Source organism: Podarcis cretensis (genome assembly GCF_951804945.1).
Source record: "Podarcis cretensis genome assembly, chromosome: 6".
Taxonomy (NCBI): Eukaryota; Metazoa; Chordata; class Lepidosauria; order Squamata; family Lacertidae; genus Podarcis; species Podarcis cretensis.
The window spans coordinates 14,726,634-14,742,273 of NC_137175.1; positions in this window are offsets into that span (position 1 = coordinate 14,726,634).

The window sequence follows — 15,640 nt, forward strand, 5'->3', positions numbered from 1 at the left end:
CTGCATGTCATGTTTATGGGTTATTACTGGCACAAGCCATGTGCCCATCTAATTCTTGGAGGACCCAGTCAGCAGCACTTTTGGGAATGGCAAAAGACAGCCGGATCCGTTCGCAACCAGAGGTACCACTGTAGTATGGGAAAAAGCCTTATTAGAAAAACTAACCAATAAACTGAAACTGACACGGGGACAAATCAAATAATAATAATAATAATAATAATAATAATAATAATAAAAAATTTTATTTATACCCCGCCCTCCCCGGCCAAAACTGAGAGCGGCTAACATCAAATATATATTACCATAAAATCAAGCAATCAATTAAAATACATCCTAAAATCAAATCAGGATCAAAGTGAAATCAAATCAGATGGCAACCCGCAAATTAGGGATGGGGTCTTTAAATGCTCACCAGGACTAACTGTTTATACTGATCTTATATGAGCCTGTGAGAAAAGTTGGGGGGGGGCACTTTCATGCAAGGTCTTATAAGGAGAAGAGGGGGAGTCAGACTGATCCCCGACCAAAGGCCTGGCAGAACAGCTCTGTCTTGCAGGCCCCGCGGAAAGATGTCAAATCCTGCAGGGCCATGGTCTCTTGTGACAGAACGTTCCACCAAATCGGAGCCACAGCCAAAAAAGCCATGGCCCTGGTCAAGGCTAGTCTAATCTCCTTAAGGCCCGGGACCTCCAAGATGTTATTATTTGAGGACCGTAAGGTCCCCCGTGGGGCATACCAGGAGAGGCGGTCCCGTAGGTACGAGGGCCCTAGGCCGTATGGCTCCCTTTTATCACATACACAGCACAACAAGACAACGACAAGAACCAGTTCCCTGGTTTTGAAATATTTCGCCACTGAAAGACACATTTTAGTTCTGTTTTGAATGTCCTTCGTTGGGATGTCATTCTAACAGTACCCAGTAGAGGGCGCTCAAGGATCAGACACCAAGCAGCTAATTGCTGTTTGCTCTTTCAGATTCCTCCGGAGACCAGGTAGGATGCTCCAAAGATCAACCTGCAAAACTGAAGGTTGGCTGCAGGCAGGAGCATCCAGCTCAGCCAGATGAAGAAGGGTCAATTTGGTATTTGCCTTGTGGCATGCACATAAAAGGAGGGAGAACACAAAGCAGGGATGCTTCACAGCCTGCAGCCATGTACACAGCTTATCTTTTCACCAGAGCTATCCCAGGGGTGGTGGTATTGATGTTATTGTTATTATTATTATTATTATTTATTTATACCCCACCTTTTTCCATAACTCAAGGCAGCTTACAGGTAAAATAAAGGTAAAGGGACCCCTGACCGTTAGGTCCAGTCGTGGCCAACTCTGGGATTGCGGCGCTCATCTCACTTTATTGGCCGAGGGATCCAGCATACAGCTTCCACATCATGTGGCCAGCATGACTAAGCCGCTTCTGTCAAACCAGAGCAGCGCACGGAAACGCCGTTTACCTTCCCACCAGAGTGGTACCTATTTATCTACTTGCACTTTGAGGTGCTTTTGAACTGCTAGGTTGGCAGGAGCAGGGACCGAGCAACGGGAGCTCACCCCGTTGCGGGGATTCGAACCGCCGACCTTCTGATCAGTAAGTCCAAGGCTCTGTGGTTTAACCCACAGCGCCACCCACGTCCTCTACAGGTAAAATAGGAACAGCTAAAAAGATTTTTTTTAAATGCCCAATCATTAGAAAGCAAGTAAACCTTCATAGAATCAAAACTACTTGTAAATCTGTAAGATCTATTAAAGATGATTGCAATTAAAACAGCACAGCACCAGCCCTTTCATTAGAAGCAGCCTGTTCCCAAAAGCCTGTTGGAACAAGGAGGTCTTTACCAGTGGATGAACAACAAGGAGGGAGCCTGTTTAGCTTCTCTCGAGAGGGAGTGCCAGAGTCTGGGAGCAACCACTGTGAAGGCCCTGTTGAGAAGGGCAAATTGCACAGTGTGGGCCTCCTGCTGCCTTCATCTTCCCATAGCTCAAGGACCATAGCTCAGAATCCATTGCGCGGATAAGGCTGCGAGTTAAATCCCAGTATCTCCAGGCAGGGCTGGTGCAAGGGGACCCTTTTCTGAAGCCCTGATGAGCCAGTCAGGGCAGACATGTTGAGCTAGGTGGACCAGTGATCTGACTCGGTGCAAGGCAATTTCCTATGTCCCACCCCCCCCCAGCCCCAGCTTACTGCATTTTGCTGTTTCGCAGTTACTTGTGGCTGTCAGCACTGGGTATGCATCTCCCCAAAGCGTGGGCTCTGGGGCAGTTACCCCTGTTCTCCCCACCCCAGCCTAAGAGAGCCCTCTACAGTCATACCTCTTGTTACACTCGGTTCAGGTTATGTCTTTTCAGGTTGCGTCCTGAGGCGACCCAAAAGTACTGGAAAGGGTTATTTCCAGGTTTTGCAGCTGGTGTAATGTGGTGTAGTGTGGTGTAGTGGTGTAGTGTGGTGTAGTGTGGTGTAGTGGCTGAGAGCGGTAGTCTCATAATCTGGGGAACCGGGTTCGTGACTCCGCTCCTCCACCTGCAGCTGCTGGGTGACCTTGGAATAGTCACACTTCTCTGAAGTCTCTCAGCCGCACTCACCTCAGAGTGTTTGTTGTGGGGGAGGAAGGGAAAGGAGAATGTTAGCCGCTTTGAGACTCCTTCGGGTAGTGATAAAGCCGGATATCAAATCCAAACTCCTCCTTCTCCTCCTCCTCCTCTTCTTCTTCTTCTTCTTCTTCTTCTTCTTCTTCTTCTTCATGCGCAGATGCACAAAAGGACATCACGCGCATGCGCAGTAGCTGCAAATCGTGACCCGCACGTGCGCAGACGCAGGTCGCGTTCCTCTCAGGTTGTGAACGGGGCTCCGGAACGGATCCCGTTCACAACCAAAGGTACCACTGTATAGACCACTCGCTATGAGGACACCTCAGAGCAGTTTGCAGTGTGTGTGTGTGTGTGTGTGTGTGTTCAGGTCCCACCATCTCCAAGTAAGGCTTGGAAGTGTCCCCGTCTGAAACCTTGGAGCATTGTTGCCAGTCAGTGTAGACAATATTGAAATAGATGGACCAACAGTCTGACTTGACACAGGACAGCTGCCTATGTTGCTAAGACTCAGTTTGTCATTAAACAGGCATGTTCTGCTGTGGAACTAGGGAACAGCAAAACCATAGAAAGAGACTCACGATGCATCCAGATTGGTTTGGGATACAGGAGCCAGCTTGTTGTAAACCTTTTCAGCTGATTACATGTCTATCCGATTCTGCCCCCCGCCAATATCTGATTAGCATTTTATGCCTAGTTCAAGGGTGGGCTGGAGGAAGAGACTGTGAGTATCTTTGGATTCCCCTTCTTTTTTACTTAATTTGTAAGCGACAACAAACAGGATAATCAGACGAGAGTTAATGCAGGTGTGGGGATGGCGCGCCGAACTGAAGAGCGTTTTAAAATTCAGCACGATGACCTTGAGCGAGATGTAATTTCAAGAGTGACTTAAATGTGCTGAGGCTACAAAACAGCGCTGTGAATGTGGGGCTGGAGAAGGAGCTCCTGAGCAGAGCAAACATATTGAAAATGATTTGGCTATATTGGGATTAGGGTCTGATAAGTGACTTATGGGGCTCGCAGCAGAGAGGAGAAGAATGAGGTAATGAGGCCAGGGACCAAAAGCAATAAGAGAGTGCGGTCTGAGCAAGAAGAATGTGGAATATAGATCAGTCCATCACTGGGAGAAATCATGAGGCGCATGAAAGTAACTACTAAATTGCACCCAATCGAGGCAACTGCCTCAGGACCACAAGCTACATTAGCAGGAGGGCCATGGGATGCTGCTCTGCGGGTGCAGGTTGGGCACCAAACATTTTCAATGCACCCCCTACCTGGTCTTGCATGTAGAAATCTAGCATGTCAAGGAGAAGTTGTAGTGCTAATTTTCTAAGTACGGAGAAACTTTTTATATGATGGCCAGCTTTGGCACCATCGCTGCCCATCGGGCATCGTCACCCTTTCATGTATGTAGCATAGCTGTCAACGTTTCCCTTTTTTAAAAGGGAAATTCCCTTATTCTGAATAGGATTCCTCGCAAGAAAAGGGAAAAGTTGACAGCTGTGGTATGTAGTGAGATGCATGTGTTACTTTGCACACAGGAAGGAGGTGTGGGTGCTTTTGCTGCATAATTTATTTTAGACTATTTATGTTTATATTTCACTCTTCTTCTATCATGGATCTTAAGGCAGTGTACATGCATTTCCCAAGTGGTTACATATTTAGGAACTGACCAGAACAAGACCTGCTTAGCTTCATAATGTGCCTTCAGACCATACCACAGGACCTAGTTATTTTTCTATTTTAACATAGCTGTAGGTTGAATTTCTAGGCAATGCTCATCTTAGAAGAACAATAAAAAACCCACCACACAAAAAGAACATAATTATGAAGAAAAGCAAAAGAATAAAACCCATTCAATTTGTTAGCAATCTGTAGGATGGTAAAACATAACGCAGTCGACTGTAACACTAGTTCAGCTGGGGTGGTAAGTGGACCCAGAATTATTCTAGGGAAGACCAATTAAAACAAGTCTTTAAGGCCCTTTGAACTCTTGGGAATGTTAACAGCCTACTGAGGGCCTTCTGGCAGTTCCTTGACAACGAGAAGTGAGGTTAGAGGGAACCAGGCAGAGGGCCTTCTTGGTAGTGGTGCCCACCCTGTGGAAGGCCCTCCCAACAGATGTCATGGCAATAAACAACTATCTGACTTTAAGAAGGCATCTGAAAGCAGCCCTTTTTAGGGAAGTTTTCAATGTTTGGCGTTTTATTCAGTTTTTAATGTTCTGTTGAAAGCCGCCCAGAGTGGAAGGGTATGTATGTATGTATGTATGTATGTATGTATGTATGTTATGTATGTATGTATAAATATGAAAGATAACAAATGGCCCCTTTTTCCTGTAGATAGGAATGTTGGAGAATTCTATCAGAAACAAAAATAGGAGTGGAAACTGCCACCATATGCACATTCCTCCAAGGTTGGATATCACACAAGTGAACAAGAGCAGTATTCCATACAGTTACTATTTCTTCAGCCCACAAATGTTACATAAAGAATTATGTTGTTTTCTCCGTTGCTTTTTGGTGTTTCCCTTCCATTGCAACACACAGAAATCAACCGCATAATAACGAATTGCACACAGCGCATAGCATGACGAATAAGGTAGGTTTCAGCAGAAGCCGAACTGTAGCAGAACGGGAACAGCGGCGATTGCGCTGAATGGAGGAGGGCACGGAAATCGCTGCCTCCTTACATTGCCTACCTGTGGGTGTGATAACCTTGAGCCATCCACATTTCCTGGCCAGTAGGTGAGGAGGCCTCAGATCTGAGCAGACGTAGCCAGGCTCCTTTTTAATGTGAGTGCAATGGGTAGCCTGTCTCTCAGAAGCTGCGAGGAAGAGGTTTATGAGTTTCTTGTCTAGCAGTACTCAATGATCATGATAAGCCCATCATCGGGGCGCTCAGAACTCCCACTATAATCATGAGCCCTCCACGAGGGACGGTCCCGGCTTGCTGGATTTAACATAGCCCCAGTTCCGTTGTCATCTCTGTTGTCGCACACTTAAGCAAGTACCCTCTAGTAATTTTATTCCTTATTCACATGCACACTTAATGTCCTTAGTCATTAAGCTGAAAAATGTTAACCTTGTCATGGTTAGTGACTAGAAGCAGAAAAGTCCATTTAATTCCCAGGGGAATGAATTCTAATTTTCTGCCTGTCAGATGCTGACATTTTACATATTTTCCTCCGTCTCCCACCTCCACCCTCCACTTTGCTTAGTGCTAAATTTAAATATGTGTCATAAGAAAGGACCTTTTTATTTGCTCCAGAAACCCCGGAGGCTTGGAGGGGAGCCAGCAGGAGCTCTTCTTGACCAATGGCTGTGGTCGGAGCTGATTTGTATTTTCTAAAGAGCAGGGAGAGAGGTGAGAACGCAAACTTGCAGACAGAAGGTCACAGCAAAGGACACATTAGTGCTTCATGTCAAAATAGATTTGGCCGCCCCCTTTGCAATCCCCTCCCCACAACCCATGCACTTAAATGAGAGGGGAAACAACTGATCTGGAAGTAATTTTTGATATATGTATATATAAAAATCAACTGCAGAAAGAAATTATGTTAATCAAACAGACCAGCGTCTAATGTTTGTCATTAAGATGTGGCACTTTCTATCTGACTTGCCTTTGGATATATATATATATATATATATATATATATATATATAGGATGAAATGGAAACATGTCTGCGGAGATGGCAAGTGCAATTGTTGGGGTGGAAGAAGATGGCCTGCGATTTGACAAGAACGGATGGCATTTACAGGGAAGAGGAAGGGCACAGAATACTAGATTCGTAGAATTGAAGGGGCTCCGAGGGTCATCTAGCCCAACCCCCAGCAATAAAACGAAGAAATGTTGTGTCCCATTCAACTGCACTCTCCACACTCAGCTCCAGCTACAGCAGGTTTGTTGAGTTTCCCAGCGGGGCCAAAGGATGGGGAAGGTCCCCCCTCCCCCTTCTTCTCCCTCTGTCCTCCTCCTCCAGCTGCTAACAGCTGTAACATTTGCAGAAGAAAACAGCTCATTTCCTACCCTTTGTGAGAGGGCCTCTGCCTCGTGTGATTAGATCACAAGTTCCCATAGTTGCTTTCAGGTGATCTGTTTGTTAAGCATTCATCCTTGCTTGCGTGGTAGTTAAACACCACCAGCTATTTACTGAGCAAACATTCTGATGTCTTCATAGGGAGGCTAGATAACATGGAGTTATCTCATACTTTCAAGTACCATTTCCCCATTCATGTCATTATAAAAAGTTCGCTCTTTTGAGGAAGCAGGTTTTCAGACCCTCCAAGTGTTCTTATTTTCCGGGGACAAGTTCCGGATTTACAGAAGCCATACCGGTTTCTGATTTGATACCGGAACATCCCACCTTTCCTTAGGATGGCCCTGTTTTCATCGGAGAAGTGGAAGGTGGAAGGTGTGGGTTTTCTTTGCGAGAGAGCCCATTCATATTGGATCTCGCCAACATGGATTTGCTGGTATGTGATTGAGCCCCACCGGAAGATAGTGGCAGCCTGGAATTGCCATTGTGTCTTGATGATCACTATCAATTGGCTATAGAGATGCAGGGAATGGAAGGTGCTCTGTGGTCACAGGTAAAGGTAAAGGGACCCCTGACCATTAGGCCCAGTCGCGGACGACTCTGGGGTTGCGGCGCTCATCTCACTTTATTGGCCAAGGGAGCCGGCGTACAGCTTCCGGGTTATGTGGCCAGCATGACTAAGCCGCTTCTGGCACACCAGAGCAGCACATGGAAACGCCCATGGTCACAGGAATTAGGGCCATTATAGGGAGGTCTGGGCCAGATCCCTCTTTCCTGTGTGGTGTAGTGGTTAAGAGTGGTAGACTCATAATCTGGTGAACCGTGTTCGCTTCCCTGCTCCTCCACATGCAGCTGCTGGGTGACCTTGGGCCAGTCACACTTCTTTGAAGTCTCTCAGCCTCACTCACCTCACAGAGTGTTTGTTGTGGGGCAGGAAGGGAAAATGAGATAGTTAGCAGCTTTAAGACTCCTTCGGGTAGTGATAAAGCGGGATATCAAATCCAAACTCTTCTTCTTTTTCTTCCTTAAATGAGGTCTAGTTGCGCAGAACAGGCCTAGCAGTGCCACACAGCACAACAGAGAACGCTTAATTGTCTTCAGGCAGAGAAACTGTGCTTCCATTGCCTGATTTCACTTATTTTTCTATCTCTGTCTCTATCTCCCAGCCGGCTTTTAAGGCTGAGGCTGCATCAGCAGCGTCTGACTTGTGCCAATGCGAGAGGGATGGAGATTCAGCTGCAGCAGCGGAACTCATCCTGCCTCCCCAGTGAGGAGCTTGAAAGCACTAGCCGTCTCTCACTTTGGCGAGGAGATGAGAGGAGGAGGGTGTTTGTAGACACAGAAAAAGAGGAAGACATTGTCAGCTGAGGTCAGGCTAAGGCATGAGGCTGCCTGGCTCTTTCTACCAGTGGGGAGAGGATTTGGTTGTCAGACCATAGCCTGGAGGAATTGCTGGGTTTTTTTTTTTTTTGGGGGGGGGGGGAATTGAGCATGGAAGAGGATGCCCATCCAGAAACAGGGCTCCGCAACGCTGGTAATTGGCTCAAGCCAGATGGGAAATGTAGGTTCGCCTTTTGTCTCTACCGGGGGGTGAGGGTGGGATATACAAATTTAATAAATTACAAATAATAATAATAATAATAATAATAATAATAATAATAAAATATCATCGGCCCTGGTGAATTGCCCCCCCCATTGTTCTGGCTTGCCCTGGAGGAGGAGAAGGCAGTGGAAGTGCAGAGGGTGGTCTGAGGTAGGGGAAAACGGCAGTGATCTTTCAGCGAAGCAGATTGAAGTGTTTCTGTTCCTCAGTCAAAAGACTTACCGTATTTTTTGCTCTATAATACTCACTTTTTCCCTCCTAAAAAGTAAGGGGAAATGTGTGTGCATCTTATGGAGCGAATGCAGACTGCGCTGCTATCCCAGAAGCCAGAACAGCAAGAGGGATTGCTGCTTTCGCTGCACAGCGATCCCTCTTGTTGTTCTGGCTTCTGAGATTCAGAATATTTTTTTCCTTCCTTTCCTCCTCCAAAAACTAGGTGCGTTTTATGGTCTGGTGCGTCTTATAGAGCGAAAAATACGGTACACTGGAGGGAGTGGGCGACAGGAGGAATCCTCAAAGAGAGCATAGATAGGAGGTTGTCTTGTGGGGCTCATCTATAACCCATACATTTAAAGCACTTCCAACCCACATTTAAACCACATGACACCCTCCAAAGAATCCTGGGAACTGTAGTTTATCAATGGGTGCTGGCAATCCTAGAATTGTAGAGTTGGAAGGGACCCTGGGGGGAGGGGCGGGTCATCTAAGCCCCCCCCCCGCAATGCAGGAATATGCAGCTGTTCCATACGAGGACTGAACCTGCAACTTTGGTGTCATCAGCAGCACGTTCTAGCCAACTGAGCTATCCAGGCTGAAGATAGCAGTATTGGGTGAACTACCAAGATTCTTGCAGGGGAAGCTTCCAAGCAACCTCATTAATGATCATTCATCCTGGGTTGTTTGCAGGGAGAATAGGCAACTATTTAAGGAGCATTCACTTTCATTTGTTTCCTGGGATGGGCACTGTGTCCAGGAAAGTGCTAGTCCACCTTTCCCAGTGCCTTTTCCCATCACTTTCCTTATCACAAAAAAAGTCTGATCTTCTGGGGAAGCCGGTTTCCTGTGCAAGACTACCTGATCAGTTTAGGCTGCATACACACCACACATTTAAAGCACACAGCATTGCCCAAAATATCCCGAGGACCTCTTAGGGATTGTAGGAAAAGACCTGCCAAGGAAATTAAAAAACATTTTCATGTATGTGACAACGGCGGCAAGAGTCTTAATAGCACAAGGATGGAAGAGAAGAATGAGGAAATCCCGACTAAAGAACTATGGCAAGAGAAACTGATGGACTATGTGGAATGGGCAAAACTGACACATAAACTATGTGACAAAGATAACTGTGACTTTGAAGAAGAATGGGAACCTTTGATGAAGTCCTTAAAGAAACAACAAAATGAACTGGACTCCTTGGCAGGTTTTAAATAAACATTCACAAACTCTTTATTGGTAATATACCGATAGACAAACTGAGAATCTTTACAACTTTATAACATGCAGAGAATAATATGTGCTGTGAAACCAGAGAGAGGAGCTGAGGGAAGTCTGGGGTGGGGGTGAGAGGCTGGGTTTCCCACCCTTCATTTGAGGGTGATGTATTTTTGATAAATTGTTATGTTGAAATTCCTAATAATTTTTTTTTTAAAGAATCCCGAGGACTGCAGTTTGTTAAAGGGTGCTGGGAATTGCAGCTCTCTGAGGAGCAAACAACAAAGCTCTTTGGGGGGAAAGTCATGTGCTTGAAATATGCAGCATGTACAACCTGAATTGCCAGCATGAATGAGTGAATCCCACTCCAAACCAACGACAGACTGGAAATATCTGTCTTCAAGTGTAAGCAGCTCCCTGATCTCCCCTCCGCTTTCTTCAACTGGAGATACCAAGGATTGAACTTGGAGCCTTTTGAACGCAAAGGGTGGGAGTTTGTAGCCCTTCCTCAAAAAGAGCTTTGCAAGAGCGGCCAGAGTTCCCTTGAGCTCAGTCTTTTGTTTTCCTCTGTGGGCCAGCTGGACGCATATAGCCTCGAAGGCCACAGCCCTCCCTTGTTTATCCTCAGCATCCAGTGATTACGCCAGGCACAAAATAGCATTTTTGGAAGTCCCGGCTCTTAAAAGCATTCTTTTGATAAAGTGCATCCTGCAACTGATAACGTTGATCCTAATTGCAAGGGAGCTTGCTCATTACTAAGGGACGCAGGTGGCGCTGTGGGTTAAAGCCTCAGCGCCTAGGGCTTGCCGATCGAAAGGTCGGCGGTTCGAATCCCTGCGGCGGGGTGCGCTCCCGCTGCTCGGTCCCAGCGCCTGCCAACCTAGCAGTTCGAAAGCACCTCCGGGTGCAAGTAGATAAATAGGGACCGCTTACCAGCGGGAAGGTAAACGGTGTTTCCGTGTGTGGCTCTGGCTCGCCAAAGCAGCGATGTCACGCTGGCCACATGACCCGGAAGTGTCTCCGGACAGCGCTGGCCCCTGGCCTCTTAAGTGAGATGGGCGCACAACCCCAGAGTCTGTCAAGACTGGCCCGTACAGGCAGGGGTACCTTTACCTTTACCTTTGCTCATTACTGCAATCCTGGTGGGCCAGGAAACGTATGAAGGGACCCATGAGGGTCATTAAACCCAGCCCCCTGCAATGCAGGAATCTTTTGCCCAATGTGGGGCCCGAACCCACAACCGTGAGACTAAGAGTTTTGTGCTCTACAGACTGAGCTATGCTCCTGCGACATCCCCCCCTACACACAAACCTGTGCTGATGTTGGATCAGACTTGTTTTGAGAATTTGCAATGCAGGATTCTGGCACTCTGTTGAATAAGCCCAGATAGCTCAAGCCAGCAAGCTGAGCCTTAATTGCAAGGCTAGGCAAACACTCCCTGCTCTTACTGGGTTCCCCAGACGTTCTGACCAGGGGAAAATTCCTTCCTGTACCACATTTGTCAACCAGTTACACCCTGATCATGCAAGTGAAAAGCTCTGTAATCTATTCTGTCTGCTACAGAGGAAGCCTCTAAGTCCTTTGTGACCAGCCTGAAGCCTGAATGTCAAAACTAGCTCCGCTTCATATGACCCAAATAATTCCACCCCCTCCCCTTCCACAAGGGTTTTATTTTACAGCTGTAAGCAGAATTCTTGCAGCTTCTTTTGTTGCTGCGGAAAGCTTTCTAGTCTTAGTTATAATATAGTCTTCCCATTGCGATTTCTTCTCCACTTACAGCGCAGTTCCTCAGTGAAATGAACTCAAGAAACAAGTCCGAAGCAGATATTGTTATTCACCTATAGAGCTGCTTCCAAGCACAATGGAGTGTCAAATCTACACTACAGCAGCATTTAATAAAGGAAGGCACAGAGAAAGACAGAGAGCAGGGACTGTCAGGCATCTAAAGAAAAGCAGAAATGTACGGTGAAGACAGATGTAACTTTTCAAGAGTGTTGGAGGTAGTTTGTTAGCCATGTAGTTGCTCTCCAAATGTGCATATTTTTCTGTCTGCTGGAGAGCTCTGGAAAAACAACAACAACCCTGATCCTACAGGTTTCTTCTAGTATGTTTCAGCTTAAACTGGAAAAGAGGTGGCTGTGGCAGGCACTTGTTGGCTAGCACCTGAGACATCAACTTCCGCATCATTCTTGAAACTTGAATTTAAAATGTGCCTTAAGTTTTTTAGGGGGCGGGTGTAAGGTGAAGGATGAATATAGAACTAATAAATTTATTTGACAGCACACTTTAATGCATGAAGAGTGGAGCATGATTGGTTTATACACTGCCTTAAAATGTTAATCAATTTTTCCATTCAGCATTCTGCCTATCATCTATCTATCTATCTATCTATCTATCTATCTATCTATCTATCTATCTATCTATCTATCTATCTATCTCAGACTATGCTAGGCCCATGATTAAGTTAGGTCTATTACCTTTAATAGGTCTACACTAAGTAAAGCTTAATTATATACTACTCAGTGTTTCTGTTCTTAGTAACTAAACAAGGTTTTGCTAAGGTTAGTATTCCTGAAATACCAATGCTGGAAAACTGAATCTCTAAAACTGGGGCTCTTCTGATAATGGAAAAACATTCTCACTACTTAAAAGTCGCAAGACCTCCGGCCGGGCGAGAGGATGTTTGTGTCAATATACAATTCTCTTTTATGTCTTATGTTTCTAGCAACCTAGATGAATATAAACTGGAGCACTGCCATTCTTTCAGCATTTTATTAATGTAGTTTCGGCACTATAGTGGCTGTTCTTCATTAGATCTGATAAAGAACAACAGGAATAATCTCAGTGCTAGAGAACAGTTTTATTTATTTCTTATGAGTTTTGCTTTCTTTGCATTGCTTCCCTTTGCCAATGTTGTCTTTGTTGTGTATTGCTCTGCAAAATTTATTTGCAGTATAACAGGCTTCTATAGAGTGTTACAAAATATAGTGTGCAAAAATGCTTAATAAAATATAAATGGCTTCCACACTAGCTGTTTACACTGGAATTGTTCTCCTTCATACACTAATGTTTTCTCTCTCTTATCCTCTTATCTTTTTTCAGATTTCTTTTGTGGTGATTTCCCCCCACTAGTAAATGGTGATTGAAACCATAATTGTAGTGCCAGTCTGTTCAGTCTTGTCTGGTGAAGAACTACTGAGGTTTTACAGGGCTGCTGTGTCTTTAATTAGATGTTTCCTTCTTCAGCTTCTGCCTTTGATTGCTCCCTCCTCAGTTTGGTGTAGCATTACTGGTGACGAGTCATCCCGTACTTGAACTTTAATTCCCACAGATGATCATGGCTCCAGTGGGGTGGGAAAGAAAAAGAAATCCAGGCTGTGATGATCAGTCAAAGGAAGAATTCTCAAGAAGGAAGCTTCTAATGAAATTTGCAGGAGACTTTTGCTGAGCAAGATATACTTACTTCTGCATCAACATTTGAGAATTGTGTTGGCCATGGAGATGTGTATTGGCGGATAATATAAAAATTTACAGCACGATCCTGTACAGATCTTCTCAGAAGTAAGTTTCATTGTATTCAGTGGTCTTATTCCTAGGTACTGATGTTCTGATTTTATTAGCTGACTCGTATAGAAAAGTGGGATACATTTAAATGATCAGACCTCTGATCCTTAACGCACTATCATAAAACCCAAATAAATAAATACATAGGACTTTTAGGAGCTGGATGATAATAGTAATTAAAGCCCTAATGATATAGATCAAGGCTTGTTTACTGATTGCATTTCTAGGAGTGCAGTTTCCACAGTCATTATTTGACTTTCATATCATCTTTATTCTACATTGCTCCCTCCCACCTTCACTGAAACAACAAATATGTATCCAAACTCCATATGGTCCCAAGCGAATTAGTCCAAGTGTAAATTCAGAAATTGTGTTTGTGCATATTTTAACACCACAAACATTCTCATCAAGTGATGAGATAGCATATTGATTTTTTAATTCCTTCTCCAAATTTGGAGGGCATTTAACAACAATTGCCCGTTGTCATTATAAACTGAGTGGACTTCTCCAGATAGCCTCTTTGACTTTTATGGAATGACTCCAAACTTGTGCTACCTGGAAGCAGGGGAAGAGCACTAGGTTCATTGTTTAAAAGTTGTTTCGTGAGCTTTTATCTTGTACCTGCAAATAGGTGTCGCCTGAAAAATGGCAAGGAATGAGAGACTATAGCTATCTATTCAACTGCTAGGATAAAAATTAGCCTCCTGATGGTCAGTCTCAACAAATAACCAACAAGGGGAACTCTTCCCAGTTTTGAGAGAACTTTCAGCAGCATTTATTATTACTGCTTCTTTATCATTCTTTCCCACAGTGGGTTACAATTTTATTTAGAACATAAAACAGTTGTTGTTATTGTTGTTTAGTTGTTTAGTCGTTTAGTCGTGTCCGACCCTTCGTGACCCCATGGGCCAGAGCACGCCAGGCACTCCTGTCTTCCACTGCCTCCCGCAGTTTGGTCAAACTCATGCTGGTAGCTTTGAGAACACTGTCCAACCATCTCGTCCTCTGTCGTCCCCTTCTCCTTGTGCCCTCCATCTTTCCCAACATCAGGGTCTTTTCCAGGGAGTCTTCTCTTCTCATGAGGTGGCCAAAGTGTTGGAGCCTCAGCTTCAGGATCTGTCCTTCCAGTGAGCACTCAGGGCTGATTTCCTTAAGAATGGATACGTTTGTTCTTCTTGCAGTCCATGGGACTATCAAGAGTCTCCTCCAGCACCATAATTCAAAAGCATCAATTCTTCGGCGATCAGCCTTCTTTATGGTCCAGCTCTCACTTCCATACATCACTACTGGGAAAACCATAGCTTTAACTATACGGACCTTTGTTGGCAAGGTGATGTCTCTGCTTTTTAAGATGCTTTATGTCTTTGTCAAACTCCAAAGACAACAGGCAATAAAACAGTAGCAACAAGTAAAAACATGTTTGCATTTCATAGTCCAAAACATTCATTGCATTTGGTTCTGCTGACCATGAAGGGCATGTCTGTACTACAAATGTCTAACAGTTTAATTATCATGGCTTCCTTCAAAGGCTCCTGAGAACTGTCATTTAGTGAGGACTGCTGACACCTTTCCTTCTCGCACTTTCCCCAGAGCAAATGGTAGCAGGAAGAGTAAACTTCTGTTAAGCTAGTTCAGCCTCCCCCAGTCTTGGGCTCTTCCAACATTGTTGGACTACAACTCTTACCATCCCTGACCATTGGCCACACTGGCTAGGCATAATGGTAGTCCAGAATATCTGGAGAGGACCAAGTTGGAGGTGGCTGAACTAGATGACATCATCAGGAAGGGACAATTTTGTTTGAAGTTAGCTGTAGGAAAGAATTGGAACAAGCCAGCTCTCCAAATAATAAACAAACACAGCGTACCCTTAAATGTACTGTGAATGGCCCTCAACTGGTATCTCTAGCACTGCCTTTGAACTGGATGGTGTGCTTGATGAAAACAGTTGAGGCCGGGTCCTGACAAAAGCTGAAGTAATGACTCTTGGCAGGTCCAATGAGCATAGCTGAAGGGCATCCTATCACTTTCTGGCTGCCTCCTCTGCCGCACCTGGAGTTCCACAATGCCTCGGCGGCCAGGAGTACATTTTACCAATTACATCAAGTGAGGAAGCTTTGACAATGCCTGTCTGATCTGGATCTAGCAGCTGTCATCACCCATGCCTCCGTAAACCTTGATGAAAGATTATTGCCATGTGCCGTGTGTGGAGGTGCCCATTAAATGTATTTGGGAGCTTCAGCTATTGAAGACTATGTCAGCTTGCCTGTGGGGCTATTGCAACCATGTGTTGCGGCAGGAGTCCAATTCTGCTTGCACTGCTGGTGTAGACAAGGGGCGACACTCCTGCTCTCACAACTGTCTCTGCAGCCATGATATGAGCTTCCTGGCAGGTGGGTCACAGCTGATTACCAGGTAGGGTGGT